The sequence below is a fragment of the Buteo buteo genome, chromosome 11 (assembly GCF_964188355.1).
Source record: "Buteo buteo chromosome 11, bButBut1.hap1.1, whole genome shotgun sequence".
NCBI classification, from domain to species: domain Eukaryota; kingdom Metazoa; phylum Chordata; class Aves; order Accipitriformes; family Accipitridae; genus Buteo; species Buteo buteo.
This window is the reverse complement of record NC_134181.1, coordinates 25,378,703-25,390,978: the sequence shown is the minus strand read 5'-3', so window position 1 is coordinate 25,390,978 and position 12,276 is coordinate 25,378,703. Positions and strand designations below refer to the sequence as shown.

Here is a 12,276-nt window from a genome sequence, read left to right as displayed (position 1 = left end):
GCAGAGCCCATCCCAAACCCATCTCTCTGCTCCCAGGCTGATAAGAAACTAGCTACAACAAAAAAAAGCCAAGGGAGCTCCACTTGAAAAAAGGAAAGACCAGCTCGGTGAGATCTTTACCTACTGACACGCAGACCAGGGCTAGGGACGATGACAAACAAGTGGGGAATAAGTCAGAATTAAAATGTAGTTGTCTCGAAAACGCCAATAACTTTTTTTGCTCTGCGCGCCAGCAACTTGCAGGGGCTCGTTAATAAGGTCTATGTGCTACAGGCTGAAAGATGAGGCCAAAGCGGCCGAATCTCAGGCACCTCTGCTCCTCCACGCTCACTTCAGGTGGAGCTTCCTAAACTTGGCTCTAAGTCACTCACGAGATAAACCTTCACCAAGCCAAATTTCTACCAGGAAAATGTTCTGCCTCAGTTATAAATCCCTATAATTACATATCTTCCAAAGTACAGCTGTCACACAAGTTCAACTACAGTATCAATATAGTTTCTAGGGTATAAACCATGCTAGAGAAACTTTACTCTTAAAAAAAGGGCAGCAGTCATGGCAGGCAGCAAGAAAACAAGCACGCATCTGCAATGCAATAGAAAAAAAGTCCGACCAAGCCTCTGGCACAGCCTGATCTCAAAGAGGTTGCCACGTCCAGGGTGAGCACCTTAGACTTCTTTCTACCTGACAGTCTAGTCTCTCTGCAGGAAAACACACGTCTACTGCAACCAAATATAGAAAGGCAAGCACAGGCAAGCCAAGGAAGACACATGAAATGCCGCTCTCCGCCCCCATCCCTAAGAAGTGACCCCAGGTTAAACTGAAGCTGTGAGTGGCGGTGGGTTATTTAAGACACCATGGGATAGCAAGAAGCCTCACCGCACCCAGCGCTGCGGTCTGGATCCAGCTGCTGGGAAAGCTCTGAGCTCCAATTAACTCAGCCATGAAAGGGCCTCCACGGCTGCCTCCCCCACTTCATACTCTTGGGAGATGAAAGAAAGTGAGGAGGAGGAGGAGAGAGAAGTCCAGATACCTGGCAGACAAAGGCTGACGCACAGAGAGGGAGCACAGGCACTTTCTAACCTGCCACCGCTTCAGTGTTTGCTTGAGGATATGTTAAAAAAGCATCCCTAGATAGTGGTACCCACCCTGCGGTGCGGTCAAGTCATCCTGCAGGTTCTTCCCTACTGAGAAGCCACTTTGTCCGTATGAAACAAGCTCCACATTGACACAATACATAAACTGAATATATCGCTTAAAAAAAAACCCAGACCACCACACACCAAGCATAGGAGAGCTGGTGCCACCTTGACTGATAAGCAATCTGAAGCAATTTCACTGAATTACGTCTTGGTACTCAAAAACCTTGCGCTGCTTCACGCACATGGATATTTCACATCATGTGTTCTGACACCAAGACAAACACAGCTGTAATATCACTGGCAAGCAGAAAAATAAAACAATACTGGAGCGCACAAAGGAGGTTCAGGCCTCCTGAGCACACAATGGTCATCTTCTGGCCTTCAGAAGGGTAAGTGAGATGTACCTGCACGAGGAAAACCATCAGAACATTGTAAATATTTGCCCGTTTTAAAAAATATGAAAGGTGACATCTGCACCTCAAGGTGCCACTTCCAGCAAACCTGGCACAGACAAAAAAAGCAACATAACCAAAGGGAGAGTTGCTGGGCTCTGATGAGGTTTCAGATTGAGCCATACACCTTTACAGGCAGTTATTTAAGCAAGCTAAAGCACTGCCATGAAACGTGACCGGAGTTGTGTGTTTCCTTTAAAGACCCATGGCAGCCGCTGTCCCTTTGAACTGCTACATGGGAAAAGAGAAGAAATTACCTGCTAGTAACTGCTGATTTGGAGCTGGGCTGCCTCTGCACACCCGTGAGCAGAAGGAAGCTGTAAAGCCCCGTCTGCAGGCACACAGGTGATGAGGAGTGTTATCACCATGCTCTGATCGGAGTCGGAGCATGAAACAAAGCCAGCAACAGAGGCACCGGCAGGATCTGTGCCAAGCAATGGAGTCGGCAGCAGCCAAGGTTCACTACCACTGAGACCACAAAGGACAGACAGCGGCGGTACGAAAGGAGAACAAATCTTTTGCTTGGCCTCTTTGCAAGACAGATGGTCTCCTTCTGTCTCCCCATCCCTGCAGGAAGCCCAGAGACCTACCAGTCCCATCACCAAAGTGGGTTTTTGGGTGTCCCTCACCTACATGGACCCATCTTGCTCCATTGCAAGAGTGGTACCACGTCCCGGAGCATCACAGTATCCCTGTGATTTTCCAGCTTTGCTGTCACCCGCTAGCACAGAGCTGGGGGACAAGCAAGAAACACCATCTCGGGACACAGAAGAGGAATGCACTGGGTGGGAAATCAAGGTCTTGGCCGACAAACACTGAGGAAACAATGCACCAGCCTCCAGGAGTCGATGGCCACCAGTCAGTGGGATTTCAGCAGCATCATTTAGCACATGCACTTGCTGCAGGAGGAAAGGACTGAGCAGACCATGAATGAAAACCCTGCTTGCAGAGATGTGAGTAGATGGTATCTGAAGGGTTTCAAAATGCCCTCCCCTTTAACGTGAGTGGCTTCAGTACTAGAAACAAATCAAAAGCACTGTTATCAGAAACAGGTACCACAACTATTTAATCCTTTCAAGAGGAAGCTTTCCAGGCTTGGTAAGGAGCACATGCTTTCAGCCAGATTCAATAAAAATTAAATTAGGCTTCAGATTCTTTATTGAATGGGGCCCTTCAGCATTAACACTCAGCTGCGAGGAGGGGGAAGGGGAGGGGAAAAACTGCAGCTTTACTGGGAGCCCTGGGAATTTCCAGAGCACCTCATCTGCAGAACTGGGCAAGCCAGGGGAGAGCACTCTACTTCAGCCAAAAAACAGCAGAAAAGACCAGGAATTCTTTCAACTACGGGCTATTCAGTGAGTCTGAAGGTCAGACAGGAACTTCAGTACCAGTCCGCTCTGTGTCACAGTAACGCAAATGAAGAGCAAAGATTAAACCTCTCTGGTTTGACTCGTGAACGAGGACCGGCTGTGGAGCATCTCCTCGTTATCGGCAATCTAGGATTATAAGCTAAGTGAAGGCAGATTTTCCCCCCCCTCTGAATTTTAGCCATTTTTCAGAAGAAACCAACCTCATTAATCAGACAGTAATAGGACCATGTTAAATGGATGCACACTGAGTGATGCCATCCAGCTGCACCGGACAATACAGGTGTGCTCAAGTCACACCTGAAGGACAGGAGGCAACAGGCATGACGGCACATCTCCACCAACACGGCATCGCAAACCAGATCATCCAGACTCGCCTCCCTCCAGCAAAACACTCCTGGAGATCTGGCACATCCCAGGAAGCAGGCTCTCCCTCTCACTTCCCTAAGGAACTTTATTTAAAAAAAAAAAAAATTGAAACAAAATTCTCAAATGGTGGCAAAATCCCCCAGGGGAAAACAAGAGAGCTATAAAACATGTTTTGTTTCTGACTTGATACAGACTGTAATTATCTCCAGTTGCAGCTCTGTAGGTGAGAAAGCTTTCCTGACTAAAAAAAAAAAAAAGCTTGTGTCAGTTTAGAGCCAACATTTAAGAGGCTCCCAGGGAGGAGGAGGCCAGAGGGAGAGAAGGGACACCCTGCTCAGCTCCCACGACGCAGGGATGCAAGGCGGTCCGAGAGACGAAACGCAGCATCATCAGTGAGACCGTACCAGCCAATGTTGGAGGAAAAATGCCTTCTAGGACCAGCAAAACTTCTGCAGCTGAGGCGAAAAACAGGCAGCACCTAGCTGTGATGGGAGCATCGCTCTTGTTCTCTACCAACAGTAATTACCGGATGTAATGGACAAGTCACAGTCGCTTGGTGTGCAGATGCTCTTCCCAAAGACTTTGGGTCCCCAAATCTGACGCTGCCGAACGTCGCCACCACCCAGGCAAGCTCCAAACCTCTTTCTCCACCCCAGCACCAGCAAGTCCCCATACCCCCTTCCAATTTATAAGCACAAGAGCTCTCCTCTCCGCAATCCCTCCAGTTGGAACCATGCATTTCCAGTGCCACTGGTTTACAGGCTCACCTTCATTTTTGGTTCACGTCCCCAAAGGCATGCTGTTCTGTGCGGAAACACAAGAGCATTGCAGCCTGGTGCCCGTATGTGCCGATGCTGCCTTCAGCACAGTCAGGGGCAAGGCAGTCTTAGCTTCAGCATCATGCGCTTCTCTACACGTTCCTTTAGCTTTAGGCAGTTCTACTTCTCCAGTGCTCGAAAGACAGGTTTGCTGTTCCCAGACAAACAAAGCAGCAGCCCAATTTTCCATTTATATTTGATACATCACCCACAAGGAAAAAAAAATAACCAACACAACTATTTTAAAAGCTGGAACAAGTGAGTTGGGCCAAAAAGATGAATATTATACTGGAGAAGCAAGTATATCTAGGGACTAGATATAGCCGGTTCTTAACACGCAGCCTGTACAGATAAATATCCTTCTGAGATTTACCTGATGAATGTGGGACCAAGCAACCAAAATTTGGCAGCACCAGCAGAAGTTAATTTCAACTTAAGTTTATTCAGGGAAGCCCCAGGAGGTTACAACCCCTTCCCTGTCTTTCTTTTAGGGCTCCTCTGTTGTGTTAACTCACATTTTTGTCTTCGACTCCTACACAACCAACTGCATCGTCCAGCCGCTATTCCCGGACTCAGACCCTCCAGAACTAATTGATGGGTTGCAATTAACAGGCTGACACACAGCAAAGCTGAAAGGCAACACAAGATAATGTGCCATCCTACGTGTCCAACCAAGAACCAGCAGTATGAAGAAGGAAAAATCTTACAAAAGAAACCAGCACACCCTCAGCAAGATTCCCCTGGAGCCAAGAGGGAGGCTACAAATGCAGAAAAAAACAGACAGAAATCCTCCGCTTTCTGCCTCTGGACATGATCCAGACCAAGAAGTGCAACCTACACTTCTCCTTTCTCACAGGAGTCCAAGCGAGACGCCCGAGGTGAAGGCCATGACATCCAGAAGTGATGCCACCGCTGCCGGAGGCTTCCTCCAGCTCCCAGGCTGGAGCTTTCTGGCTGCCCACACTCCGGGCAGCATCAACCACACCAAGTGTGGATCCGCAGAGGTGGGACGCAGTCCAATGCTCCATCCCTGGCTGGGCAAGAGCAAAGTTTCCTCTTTTCCTCCACTCCAGACTCTGCATGAGGGATCTCTGATCCACCACGAGGGTTCTCCGATCCTCCTTCTCTCTGAACTAGCCAGGGCTAAAACTTTTTGCACTGTGCTTCAAAATCCTCCTGGCAACCCTACTCCTGCCTTCCTGCAAAGCTATTTATACTGGCCGCCGTCACAAGCATCCGAGGCAAGACAGACTCTACAACAGATCTCTTTGACATGTCTTAAAAGGAAAATCTTCCCCCGGCCACGTGGCTACAGTGACACAAGGTCTCCCCAGTCCCACCCCACCCAGTAACAACCAGTTTCCTTACTCATCTCTGCTCCAGCAGCACAAGGAGTTACTACGAGCGGAGCTGCTGCACAGAGGCAGCTCGCAGCCCTGGAAAAGCTGAGGCAGCTACCTGGGTTCCTGCCTCTGAGGGAGCATGAAAGGAAAATAAAAGGACAAACCAGACCTGGTGCCTGCTCTGCTCCTCACAGAGCCGCTTGTCTTCACGGAGGAGGAGAAGGGCAAGGACACACTGTGTACCACGGGCCGTGCAGCTCCTCCAGGTACTGGTGCCCAGAGCAAAGGGACATGCTCCGTGTGCAGATCACATGTTTATTTCTGTTCTTGTTTCTTCGCCGACCAGGTAAGACATCACCTTTATAACCCTGCCCGTACCTGCTGCTTAATGCAACACAGCTTCAGGGTAATACCGGCTGTGATCAGCCAGCCCGCAGCAGCAGAGGAGGCAATGCTCGCCTGGCAGGTCCTTCTTGGAAGATGAAGCACCAAAAGCAAATCTTTCAGCCCTTGCCTGGTTCAGGGCCCTTGCAGGATTCCCCAGCTCACAGTAGCTTGATAAAGCCTGCTGGGATGCTCAACGCTCACAATAAGAATAAGACTGGTGGCAAGGAAGTCACTCAGGGTAGTTCATCTCCAGGGACAGAATGCCAGGCTGTTTGTGCAAGCATATTACTGACCCTGCTCCAGATTACAGCATGACCACACAATGGTCAGGCACTGCAGACTCCAAAAATTTTGCAGGAGCAATAGTATGCACGTGCATGTCTCCTGCACACAGGCTTATGGATGCACCTATAGGAGAGAAATCCCTCTCCATGACAAGCAGGTCGCTGAACCAGAGCCCTGTGGAGGAAGGCAGGTGGCTGTATTGAAAGAAAAATGGTCACACTCAAACGAGGAATGGGATCATACAGTCCTTTGCAAAGGTTATCGGAAGAGTTTGGGTAGGGAGCAGCGGTGAAAGACAACTGCCAGCACCATCCACCAAGACGCAAGAACCGAACGCAGGCAGACGGGCATCTGCAGCAGCTTCAGGAGACCAGAAGCATCCTAAACCTTTTGAGAAGGGCTATCTTCTAGAAAGATTAACTTCTACTCTTCCCAAGCACAGCGTCAGTCCATCCGTGTGCAAGGACCACTACAGCCTAATGATGCGCTGGCAGAAGAGAAGGACACTTTTTATCCCAGCCTGATAGGGAAGGAGAGATGTACAGGAATATCTCCAACACCAACATGGGCTACTTGACATGGTCCAGGAGGGCGGAGCATCTCCCACATCCCAGGCGGGCAAGAACAGTTTTCAGTCACCATCGTCAACTAGAAGGACAACATTCTTCAGCCAGCAAAGCACAGCCAGTAACACCAATCACCAGTAAATTCCAACCAAGTATTTTTTTATTCTTCCAAGCCATCCAAGCAGACCCTAAGCACCCAGGGAAGCCAATGGTCACAGAGCCACCTTTCTACCTCCTGAGTACCAGACCCAGACTAAATCCACAGCTCAGTGTTGCTTCCAGCTTCAACCTAGACTTCACACCAGATTTTGCCCCAGCAGGAATAAGCCCCACTGGGACAAGAGATTCAGAAGTGAAGTGGGTACCCCCCATCCACCCCATGAAATAAAACCCAGGGGGAAGTGGGCACCTTCACGCGCAATTCAGAAACATTTGGGGCTGCATTAGTTCAAAAAAGCGAACGGGCTGGATTACCAGAACAAATGCATTTATAACACACAGAGTCACACGGAAGGGACTCAGCAACTCAGGCACCTGCACCAGCATCCAGCATCCAAACCCCAATATCCCCACGTGATCTGTCATGTTTGCAGGGACTGAACACCTGACCGACATGTCCATCCCTGTGCGCCGTGGCCAGGTTAGAGCGAAGGCGCTCCAGGCAGCTCTGCCACCATCTTGGTCCCTTGAAACAACAGGAACCGTGCTGTGCCATAGTTTATATATTAAAAATTATTATGTCGGTGGAATAAGAGCTGTTTAAAGCCCTGTTCTGCTGGGCTCAGGGAGCAGAAATGGTATTTACATGCGCTGAGGAGGCAAGGTCCGACTTACCTGAATGTGCTCCACTCCTGCTGTTCAAAAGCCACGTTTGCACCCCTGAATCACACGATTCCCCTTGCACGCTTAAAAACACGCTGAGCCCGTAGGCAAACCATGGGTTTCACAAGGTTTGGCTCCTTGTCTGGAGCCCGCCAGCGCCATGGGATGAAATCGTGTGTCTAGGGGCTGCTGAGAGCCCAGCACATGCACCGCTCCGACGTCTTCGCTTCCATCTAGGCTGAATACAAACCAACATCTACGTCGTAAAATGCATTTCAACACAGCACACACAAAATGGCTGGCTCCCAAGACGAGCATTTCCATACAATACTATAAAAAGGATAATAACCTAAAAAGGTAATTATGACTTAACGGCTCGGCAGTCTGAAGAGAGATCTGCAAGAACACTGATGCAAAGGGAGAAAAAAACCACCGCACTATCGAATAAAAACGTGCTGCTCTTTGAATCCTGGTGCTACGGATTGTAAGTTGTCAAGAAATGCTACGCTGGGCTCAGATTATTGTGTGAGCTGCAAAGAGAAATACTACACTACAGCCCTGTGGAGGAATTTTTATGCAGGTAAGAAAGAAAACATGTAGGGCCTATCGCGGAGATTTTATCAAGAGCAGAACGTGCACGAGGCTTTAAAGAAACACACAGTCCTAAATACAGCCTTAACAAAGAGAAAATAGCTGACAGAGTCTTCAAAAAAATTCACCGAGCGTAAAAGGAGAGTCATTCATAAATTGGGGGGTTAAGCAAGGCTTCTCCCTGCCATTCAGATGCACGAGAAGGAATTAAAAAATAAGACAAAGAAAATATTTTAGAAGACAAACCGTAAGGCTAGTTTTCGACAGGATCAGGGAGCTGTCTCTCGGTTGCAGCAGACTGTAAATTCTTACAGTCGTTTCGGCGCAAACTCGTTAAACAGTTCTGCTCTTTCCCCTTCCCATCCCCAGCTCTGAGCGATGGGAGACACTGGTCTCCCCCCTCCGACAGCCCTGCTCCCCACCCGGCTTCCTTCACCTTTCCCCGACAAACCCATTGAGAAAGAAAATTAATACATGAACGGGCAAAATATTTGGCTATGATTCTATGATTATAAAAGTGCCATGGTCAGTACAGACACATTGCAACTTCCAAATCGACTCCATCTCGCTGGATAAAACGCCCATAGCTGCAGTGGGGGGCATTGCACAGCTTGTGAAACACAACCCCAGCCCCCCCCCAAGACCCCAAATCGCCGCTGTCCAGCTCAGAGCAGCCCTGGGTTTTGCAGCCCCAGGTCAAGTTTTGCACAGTACGAACCTAACAGCGGGGAGCAGGCAGTGGGCAGAAAAAGTGCTTCTTTCCCTCTCCTATCTTCCCCTCCTAAGTTTGCATTTTTAGCAAAGTTAATTTATGGGGAGGAGGTAATCATGGTTGCTACATCCAGCACAACAGACCATACATCTTACCCCATAAAATCATTTTCAGGTTGTGGCAGATGGGGAGAGGGGAGAGTTAAAAAAAGCTGCTTTTTGCCCCTCAACGGGGGGAAAGAAAATATAAAAACACTTCTCCTGCTTCATGGGGAATTTGGCTGCACGCTTTGGGGAAAGTCAGCCCTGCCAGCTGGAGAATACTCCGCGCCCTTGATGAACCGGTCAGTTAGAAAAAAATATATATAATAATAGTACTATTATTATTAAAGGAGAGGGGGGAAAGGGGAGCGTTCGCCTCCATCCTCCTCCACCTCTCCTCCCCATCCGTCAGGCTGAGCAAGCCAGGGATGACGCAGGCTTCCTTATATAATGCGCCGCGATTTCCTCGACTGCGGGCCCTGCCTTTGTGCGCGCCGCACGCTCCTGCGCGCTGGCGGCGAGCCACGCGCGCCCGTCAGCTGGCGGCCTCCGTGCACAGCGGGGCCAGGGCTGACATGAAAAGAGGAAAAAAAAATAAATAAAGAAAATAAAAGGGATGGGGGATGGGGGGGATGCTGTTACATCAAACCATCAGCGCTACAGACAAAAGAAAAAAAATTTTATTTTTTTTTTTTTTAATACTCAAAATCAGCCTTCCCTTGCAGCAGTAGTGCGGGGAGGGTTGGATTTAGTAATTCCAGCAAAACAGCAATGGTAGGAGCCTGGGGGGGGGGGGGTTTGGAGGGGGGGAAGGGGGAAGGGAACCGCTCCAACAGCAAATACAAGCAACAGTGCTAGTTTTCTCCTTAAAATATTCTGTAAAGACATTACATTTAGCTGCCAAACTCACGTAAAAAAAAAAAAAAAGAGAGAAAAAGCAGATCTGATAATCCATAAAGAGCCTTTTGTCTGTTTAAAAAAAAAAAAAATAAAAAAAGGACAGTCTAAAGAATACTTACAGGTACAATATTCCTGCTGCCTCCTCTAGTTGTCAAGAAAATTAGGGAGAAAAGAAGGGGGGACAGGAGAGCCGGGGAGCAGGGACGGCAGAGCGGGAAGGGGGGAGAGGAGGGCGAGGAAGAGCCAAGCTTTTTTTACGAGGAGCCCTCTCGGAAGAGCATGGGCGGCCCCGCGTGCCATCCCCCTCCAGGGACCTGCAGAAACCCTGTCTCAAAACGGGCACTTCCCTGCCAATCATGCGCTGTACTGTTATATTAAACAAAAGAAAAGGGGGATGCTTACTTTTACCCATGATGCCTCGCGGGGCAGGGAAAAAGAGAAAAAAAAAAAAAGAAAAAAAAACCAGTTGCAGCCGGTTTGTAACCTCAGGACATGGAATTATCTCTTAATTTTTTTTTTTTTTTTTTTTTTTTTAAGTGGGTTGTGGTATAAGAGTCAGTTGGCTGCCGCCCCCTCCCTCCCCCGGCCGCCAGCAGTCCCTGGCCCCTTGCCAAACTTTGTCTTCATTCATGAGAGCTCCTTTCCTCTGATGGTATTTTAACTGTTTCGCTCCTGAAAATGACAGTCGGGTCCCTCGATGCTCTGCACACTGAGCCGGGGCATGCGGGGCTTTGCTTCCTGCCCCCACCCCCAAAAAAATAATAAAAAATACCGTGCACCCCAAGGTAGGTGTCAAAGCACCCTCTCCGTCGCCCAGCTCACGGCACGTTGGTCCCAGCAAAGATGCGAGGGATGCCGGTGAAGCTGACAGCAGCACGAGGGTGGACTGGCAGCATGGGCAACCGCATCCCTGCTCACTGGAGGAGGGCATCTCCACTCCCTTGGGACAGCAGAGCCTGGTCTGGAGCTCTGACTGGACCGGGCATGGACACCTGGTTTCAAACACCTGGATGGTTTCGAAGATGCTGGCTGGGGGTTTGGCATCTCATCTTCCCTCCCTTGCTGAAGAGGAAGGATCTGGCAGGATTTTGGCTGGCGGCAAGGGCATTGTGGCACCTGAGACCGGACTTCAGCAGAGAGCAGCTCTACCAAACCTCAGGCTGAGCTGTTTTACCCAAATTTCAGAGATGACTGATTCCCACAGCTTCTCACCCTGCACCACCCGCACCGGTTCCTACGGTGAAGAAAAGGATGCCCTGAAGTCTAGAGATGGAACCAAGCAGGTAAAGATGAAATGTGGGAGGAACCAGCAGTAAGGATGATGGTGACAAGTTTAAGGCCTCATTAAGGAATTAATGTGCATTTTGAGTGTCCACCACACCAAGCTGCTCCTCCAAAAGCAACAAGAATAGAAATGATTCACGTTCATCTTAGTCCAGCTCCACTGATCCCATCAGCTTTTTATAAAACCAGAATTATTGAATTTGGTTTCTTTATGCTGAAAGCAGAAATAAAGCCAACATGCCCCTGTCTTTGCAAGCCAGAACGGAGAACCTGAGAGACGAAGAGCCTGAAGTGAAAGCAAAGCAAAGCTGGGCTACTAACGCTTACCCTGCTACCCAAATGTCTACCGATACGTGTCCAGAAATAGGTTAAAAGGCTTGGAACAGATTTTTTTTGAATGACCGTATCCTTTTCGCAAGGTATGTCTCATACATTTTACCATTTAAAGTTCCTAGCCAAAGGGAAAGACCTAGGGGTCACCCACCTCCCCACACTACATCCTTTATTAGGACCAGTCTGGTCTAAACCCCTTCCATTAACGAGTCAGTTCAAGCATTTTCCAGAGCTAGTAAACCAAGAGATGACTTCAAAACCCAGCACAAACCCAGCTTTGCCAAACACAGAACAGGAATCGGTGTCTCAACAGTGCAGATGAAAATGGTTGGGGTGACTGGGCGGCTGAAATAACTAATAAAATGGGAACCTTCCATGTTGGGTTGCAAATCACAAAATGGTGCTAATCAAAGTTTAACAAGACCGCTAGTGTCAATCTGGAGAGACTCCTTGCACATAATTAATATTAGTATTACACTTAATTTATTTGTGGAGCAAGCAGAAGTGACCGACTTACAAATTACATCTTTGTCAAGATAGCGCACGCAGGTTTCACTGGTTTTACACGCTGAAAGTGTTATCAAAGCATCTTCTAAAAATAAAGCTATTACACAGTGCACAAATAACCATGTAATCTATAATACCCAGTAACTATCATGTATTAGTCAACCTATGGGCTGCAGAGAATCTGGTAATTAAGCAGAGTTTCAATGCCACTCCAAGCACTGGTACTACCAGAGTTTGCCTTTATTAGATAAAATGGAACAATTTCGTTTACAAAGGGGGAAATAACTAATTAGGCTTTAATTACATGGTAGTTACTATAGATTTATAAACTAATGAGCTGGTGGTTTGGGCCCCAGTAAG

The 12,276-nt window shown here is 48.4% G+C and overlaps 1 protein-coding gene across 5 annotated transcripts in view; it reads right to left on the bottom strand.

The window, feature by feature from the left end:
- The window catches only part of GATAD2B (GATA zinc finger domain containing 2B), a 41,169-nt gene that overhangs the window by 15,818 nt on the left and 13,075 nt on the right, over positions 1–12,276 (bottom strand). The window contains exon 1 of one of the 5 annotated variants that reach the window (XM_075040840.1): positions 9,912–9,929. The exons of 1 other annotated variant lie outside the window; for it this stretch is intronic. The gene's annotated coding sequence lies outside the window, so the exon portion shown is untranslated. Of the gene's footprint in view, positions 1–4,094; positions 4,281–5,657; positions 5,677–7,560; positions 7,769–9,911; positions 9,930–12,276 lie in introns of those variants that run through there. 3 more of the 5 variants (XM_075040839.1, XM_075040842.1, XM_075040838.1) reach the window with 3 other exon arrangements.